This window comes from Tribolium castaneum, unplaced genomic scaffold (genome assembly GCF_031307605.1).
Source record: "Tribolium castaneum strain GA2 unplaced genomic scaffold, icTriCast1.1 ptg000095l, whole genome shotgun sequence".
Classification (NCBI taxonomy): Eukaryota; Metazoa; Arthropoda; class Insecta; order Coleoptera; family Tenebrionidae; genus Tribolium; species Tribolium castaneum.
In genome coordinates this window covers 15,001-22,728 of record NW_026986692.1, presented here as the reverse complement: position 1 = coordinate 22,728, position 7,728 = coordinate 15,001, and the positions used below count along the sequence as shown (strand labels likewise).

General features: G+C 38.5%; 2 non-coding genes across 2 annotated transcripts; both read right to left on the bottom strand.

The window, feature by feature from the left end:
* Positions 1–421: 421 nt before the first annotated feature.
* On the bottom strand, positions 422–578 carry LOC135267792 (5.8S ribosomal RNA). Its single transcript, XR_010336165.1, has one exon. It is a non-coding gene; the product is annotated as a 5.8S ribosomal RNA (ribosomal RNA).
* A 2,060-nt stretch (positions 579–2,638) lies between these two features.
* Positions 2,639–4,561, bottom strand: LOC135267793 (small subunit ribosomal RNA). The gene has a single exon (XR_010336166.1). It is a non-coding gene; the product is annotated as a small subunit ribosomal RNA (ribosomal RNA).
* Between the last annotated feature and the right edge of the window lie 3,167 nt (positions 4,562–7,728).

Here is a 7,728-nt window from a genome sequence, read left to right as displayed (position 1 = left end):
TGGCTGCCTCCAAACAATTTCAAACATCGATCTGACGTCGTTGCGAGAATGTTGTTGTTGTTAATTATAGTGCATAAAATATGCATATAAACAACTTTAACGTCTCGGACACGACGATCGCTTCGTTCGAAATTTAAGCGTTGTGGCTGCTTTTTAATATCGGACGTGCTACGTCTAAACCAACTTGTACCAACAAACTAATAAGAATGTCAGCCGCTATTGCGTTTTAGGATGCCGCGTTATTTTTTTATATTGTTTTTATTGTTGTCTACGTTGCATAATATTTTATTATGACAACCGACAATCAATTAACAATTATAGTAACGCGTCATATTTGCACCCAACACGCTCCGACGTAATTGTCTACACAACATTGTGCGCTGTGTTTAAGACAAAAACCGAGCAGTCTTTGAAATTGACACGACCCTCAGCCAGGAGTGGTCCGGGAACAGTATATCCGAGGACCGCAATGTGCGTTCGAAATGTCGATGTTCATGTGTCCTGCAGTTCACAAGTTGACGCGCAATTAGCTGCGTTCTTCATCGACCCACGAGCCAAGTGATCCACCGTTCAGGGTAATCTTTTCAAACAAATTTAAAATATTATTACATAACGCACCGTTCCACATCGAAATCGTTTCATCATCACACAACAACAAAAATAACTACTTAAGGTTATTACAATTGTGATGTATATGTGAGAAACGGACCAATCGAAAGAAACGTTCGGCGTTATATTTTATAATATTTTATTTAATTAAAGTGGCATTTGTTTCTACTTATCGAAAAGAGTATGCAGTTATAGTTTAAGTTTACATAAAGAATAACCCGATGATATTAACGTTTTATAAATACGTATATATATATCTATTAGGTTTTTTTTCTCTATCAACTTTGTCTATAAAACTCTGCTCCTTTTGCGATAAGCATTATGTATATTTATTAAATAGAAAATATGTCGAAAAACCAGACGTTTTCTTCAAACAAACGCCACAGCTGCAAACTTAATCACAACAATATTTACCAAACAATACAATTGTAGGGTGTTTTGTGTGATACGTCGTTTGGTGGGCATTCTAAGAACGTCCGTCGACATAAAAACGAATCAAAAGAAAAGCACAGGCAGTGCAAAACGTTCCTTCGTCAGTCGGGCGTATATCATTTAAAACCCACAGAATCTAAAAAAGTTAATAAACTTTTTTATTTAGATTCCTACGGTTCGTCGCGTCGTTAAAGTAAATTATTACTTCGACGCATGCGGAACCCAGGTACCCGAAAACCGTAAGCCTAAGCGTTTTTTTCCAAACATCACTCACTATCGATAAAGTAAATTGATTTTATGTATTTATAAATGTGCGTTTGTATGTATAGTAGTATAGTAGTAGTATATTTTGTTATTGGTTGTTTCGAGCTTTTTATTGTTATAAAACGTTTTTGTAGTCTTGTACATAAAGTACAGACGAATAGACAGCCCCTTTTATTTATTAATAAACTCCAACCATTTACAAATTGAATTACAACTACAACATCTCTTTTACACATTAATTATACACCATCTTTATTTTCTTTTTTCCGAAGCGAATACGATGAAGAAAATACGCAAAGACTGGCTTACAAAACCGTAAGCCTAAGCGTTTATTTTTCAAACATCACTCACCATCGGTTAAGTAAAATGATGGTATGTATAAATGTGTATTTGTATGTACAGTAGCGTATTAATTTTGTTGTTGGTTGTTTCGAGTTTATTTATTATTATGGTTTGTATGTATAAAGTTTTAGTCTTGTACATAAAGTACAGACGAATAGACAGCCCCTTTTATTTATTAATAAACTCCAACCATTTACAAATTAAATTACAACTACAACATCTCTTTTACACATTAATTATACACCATCTTTATTTTCTTTTTTCCGAAGCGAATACGATGAAGAAAATACGCAAAGACTGGCTTACAAAACCGTAAGCCTAAGCGTTTATTTTTCAAACATCACTCACCATCGGTTAAGTAAAATGATGGTATGTATAAATGTGTATTTGTATGTACAGTAGCGTATTAATTTTGTTGTTGGTTGTTTCGAGTTTATTTATTATTATGGTTTGTATGTATAAAGTTTTAGTCGTGTACATAAAGTACGATCGTATTGGCAGACACCATTATTATTCATTCATTCATTCTTGTTTGTTATTATAAATAACTCCAACCATATACAAATACTACAACAACAACAACAACATCTCTTGCACATTAATTATACACCACCACTGTGTATTAGTACTTTTTTTCGAAGCGAATACGATGATGGAAATACGCTAAGACCGGCACTGCGAAAGCAATAATAAAACGTTAGCACATAACCATCTTTCGACAATATTGATTCGTGTTAATGTTCGAAAAAATTCTTTGAAAACGTCGTTTACGGCACGTTTACAATCGATTTATAAAATAAATCGAAAAACGTAACAACAGATCCGCTTAATGCAAGACGACCCGTTGTTGCTTTTCCGTTCGACGCATAATAAAGAATTTTGTATGAGAATTGATCATCATACGAATAGTGTATGTATGTGTGTTTTTTGTTGATCAGCACAGACAAAATGTGTGTGTATGTGTGACAACTAAACAACAACATTTACACGTTAATGATCCTTCCGCAGGTTCACCTACGGAAACCTTGTTACGACTTTTACTTCCTCTAAATGATCAAGTTTGGTCATCTTCCCAGCAACATCGGCAACGTCGAAACGCCACCGCGCACCGGTCCGAAGACCTCACTAAATCATTCAATCGGTAGTAGCGACGGGCGGTGTGTACAAAGGGCAGGGACGTAATCAACGCGAGCTTATGACTCGCGCTTACTGGGAATTCCTCGTTCATGGGGAACAATTGCAAGCCCCAATCCCTAGCACGAAGGAGGTTCAGCGGGTTACCCGGACCGCTCGGTCAGGGAGGACACGCTGATTCCTTCAGTGTAGCGCGCGTGCGGCCCAGAACATCTAAGGGCATCACAGACCTGTTATTGCTCAATCTCGTGCGGCTAGAAGCCGCCTGTCCCTCTAAGAAGAATTGTTTGTACGCCGACAGTAAAAACCGCACATAGAGACCGGGCGAACCCGGCTCCAGCCGGCATTTGGGATGTCGAAATACGCCTATTTAGCAGGCTAGAGTCTCGTTCGTTATCGGAATTAACCAGACAAATCGCTCCACCAACTAAGAACGGCCATGCACCACCACCCACCGAATCAAGAAAGAGCTCTCAATCTGTCAATCCTTCCGGTGTCCGGGCCTGGTGAGGTTTCCCGTGTTGAGTCAAATTAAGCCGCAGGCTCCACTCCTGGTGGTGCCCTTCCGTCAATTCCTTTAAGTTTCAGCTTTGCAACCATACTTCCCCCGGAACCCAAAAGCTTTGGTTTCCCGGAAGCTGCCCGCCGAGTCATCGGAGGAACGTCGGCGGATCGCTAGCTGGCATCGTTTATGGTTAGAACTAGGGCGGTATCTGATCGCCTTCGAACCTCTAACTTTCGTTCTTGATCAATGAAAGCGTTTTTGGCAAATGCTTTCGCTTCTGTCCGTCTTGCGACGATCCAAGAATTTCACCTCTAACGTCGCAATACGAATGCCCCCATCCGTTCCTATTAATCATTACCTCGGGGTTCCGAAAACCAACAAAATAGAACCGAGGTCCTATTCCATTATTCCATGCACACAGTATTCAGGCGAAGTTTTAGCCTGCTTTAAGCACTCTAATTTGTTCAAAGTAAACGTGCCGGCCCACCTCGACACTCAATGAAGAGCACCGCGGCGGGATTGAGTTGGGCCGCCCTCTCGAGCTAAGCCCACCGGCAGGACGTCCCGCGAAACGCCAGTTAACACCGCGAACGATGAACCGGCGGCGCGGGACACAAATTCGACTACGAGCTTTTTAACCGCAACAACTTTAATATACGCTATTGGAGCTGGAATTACCGCGGCTGCTGGCACCAGACTTGCCCTCCAATTGATCCTCGTTAAAGGGTTTAGAGTGTACTCATTCCGATTACGGGGCCTCGGATGAGTCCCGTATCGTTATTTTTCGTCACTACCTCCCCGTGCCGGGAGTGGGTAATTTGCGCGCCTGCTGCCTTCCTTGGATGTGGTAGCCGTTTCTCAGGCTCCCTCTCCGGAATCGAACCCTGATTCCCCGTTACCCGTTACAACCATGGTAGGCGCAGAACCTACCATCGACAGTTGATAAGGCAGACATTTGAAAGATGCGTCGCCGGTGCGAGACCGTGCGATCAGCGTAAAGTTATTCAGATTCACCAAGTTGTACGATGACGGCGAAACCGCCACCGATTGGTTTTGATCTAATAAAAGCGCTCCTTCCGTCTCCGGTCGGAGCTCTGTTTGCATGTATTAGCTCTAGAATTACCACAGTTATCCAAGTAAATGTGGGTACGATCTAAGGAACCATAACTGATTTAATGAGCCTTTCGCGGTTTCACCTTAATTTGGCTTGTACTGAGACATGCATGGCTTAATCTTTGAGACAAGCATATGACTACTGGCAGGATCAACCAGGGAACTGTGTTTTTGTGTTTTTTGAGACAGACGAGAGAATAAAATACTCATCATCATCGTTTATAAAGATGAAGAATATGCGCGTTTGTGCGAAACAATCTAACATATAAGAAAGTAACGCCACGCTGTTTCTTCTTTTCTTCGTACGATATAGAGATAAATGTATCGTCATCATCGTCGTCGTAGTCGTTAAACACCACAACACATATATCGGTCAATAAAGGCATAATAATAATATTTATAATATTATTTTTTACCTTTGCCGATTTAAAAGTTCAAACATTCTCTTCACTCTTCGCAAGATTGAATGCGACGTGAATTTATGAAATTCTTTCGAATCCATAAACGTTACGAATATTATATAAATATTCTCGCTCGGATATTAGAGAGTTGACGCATTTATTATTTTTGTTTGTTTAAATCACAAACATTTGTTAGTTCAACAAAGTTTGATTGCATAAGGACCGCCAACGTAAGAGAATACGTTTTGCCGCATCCGCAATCTCGCTGTGGGGAACTGGGCGAGCCACAAAATCACAAAATAAAGCAATCTCGCAAGCAAAGCCCTATTCGAATTCGATAGCGGAAATGTGCGATAAACGTCGATAAATTGGAAGCAAATGCAGAACGTATACATAATCGGTCGTTTTGTCGTCGTCATTTATGATAAACTTCGACTAAACCGTTACACCGTTCATATCGCCTCACTCAACGCATCGACACACACCACTACCATATGTATACCAGCGCGACACCGATCGAGGCAGCCGCTCGGTATTGGATGTGCGCACCGCTCCACTGACATAGCTCCACAGGCGACGTCTACCGAAGCGCACAGCTCTATAACTATAAGGCATACACACAAAAGGGAGAAAATATTTTAAATATTGATAATATTAAAAAGTCATATTTTATATTTAAACCATTATAAAATTTAATTATAAAAACGTTTGTTTTAAAAAAAATAATTAATTAATAAAAACAAAATTATTTTAAGCGCCGTACTTCGTAAACGTCGTACTTCGTTCGTCGTATGTGCAAAGTCAAATGAATGCTGTAGTTAGTCGCAGTTGGAACGTCTGAATGTCGTACAACGTAACAATAATTTTGAGTGCCCTAATGTGTAGACGTCGTACTTCGCGAACGTCGCACTTCGTAAACGACGTACTTCGTGAACGTCGCACTTCGTAAACGACGTACTTCGTGAACGTCGCACTTCGTAAACGTCGCACTTCGTAAACGACGTACTTCGTGAACGTCGTACTTCGTAAAGGTTATGCAATATTAATACACATTTGGTGTATTGCAAGTTGCATTTTAATAAATATTATGCATTTTTATGTTTTAATTTAATATCTAGGCCAAAATACTATGTTTATTTAATTGTTAAATGTGTACGTTTATTTATAGATACGTAATTTACATAAAAATTTGTTTTTTTTTTTTATTATATGCAAACTACAAATAAAACATTTAATATTTTCAAACGTCGTACTTCGTGTAAGTTATGCAATATTGATACAAATTTAGTGTATTGCGGGTCGCAATAATATTAATTTATATTTGAACGTAGTACTTCGTGAAGGTTATGCAACATCAGTACACATTAAGTGTATTGCAGGTTGCATTATTATTAATTTATGTTTTCTCACTTTTTACCTTCATATAAAAAAAAATTTAATATTTTTGGACGTCGTACTTCGTAACAGTTATGCAATATTGATGCACATCTGTTGTGCTGCGGGTTGCATTTTATAAATTTAATGTATTCTTATGATTTACTTTAATGTCTAGGCAAAAAAACACTTTTGATTAGTTGCTGAATGTTTACATTTATTTACAGATACGTAATTTGCAAAAAAATTTGCTGTTTTTTTATTATATACAACACAAATAAAATTCTTTAATATTCTTGAACGTCGTACTTCGTGTAGGTTATGCAATATTGATACAAATTTAGTGTATTGCGGGTCACAATAATATTAATTTATATTTGAACGTAGTACTTCGTGAAGGTTATGCAAGATCAGTACATATTAAGTGTATTGCAGGTTGCATTATTATTAATTTATGTTTTCTCACTTTTAACCTCAATATAAAAAAAAATTAATATTTTTGGACGTCGTACTTCGTGAAGGTTATGCAATATTAATGCACATCTAGTGTGCTGCGGGTTGCATTTTATAAATTTAATGTATTTTTATGTTTTACTTTAATATCTAGGCAAAAAAAACAATTTTGATTAGTTGCTAAATGTTTACATTTATTTACAGATACGTAATTTGCAAAAAAATTTGCTGTTTTTTCATTATATACAACACAAATAAAATTCTTTAGTATTCTTGAACGTCGTACTTCGTGTAGGTTATGCAATTTTAATACACAATTAGTGTATTGTGGGTTGCATTATTATTATTTATTGTTTACGTTTTACTTCATCACTTTGTGAACGTCGTACTTCGTTTGTACTATGAACGCTGCATTTCGTCGCAGTCGGCAGCACGTGCGAATAAACGTCGTACAAGAAAATCACGATTTTGAGTGCCGTACTTCGCAAACGTCGTACTTCGTCTATACTATGTACAAAGTCAAGTGAACGCTAAACCTCGTCGCAGTCGACAGCAAGTGCAAATAAACGTCGTACAAGAAAATCATGATTTTGAGTGCCGTACTTCGCAAACGTCGTACTTCGTCTGTACTATGTACAAAGTCAATTGAACGCTGTACTTCGTCGCAGTCGGAAGCAACTGCAAGTAAACGTCTTACAAGAAAATCATGATTTTGAGTGCCGTACTTCGCAAACGTCGTACTTCGTCTGTACTATGTACAAAGTCAATTGAACGCTGTACTTCGTCGCAGTCGGAAGCAACTGCAAATAAACGTCTTACAAGAAAATCATGATTTTGAGTGCCGTACTTCGCAAACGTCGTACTTCGTCTGTACTATGTACAAAGTCAATTGAACGCTGTACTTCGTCGCAGTCGGAAGCAACTGCAAATAAACGTCTTACAAGAAAATCATGATTTTGAGTGCCGTACTTCGCAAACGTCGTACTTCGTCTGTACTATGCACAAAGTCAATTGAACGCTGTACTCCGTCGCAGTCGGCAGCACGTGCAAATAAACGTCGTACAAGAAAATCACGATTTTGAGTGCCGTACTTCGAAAACG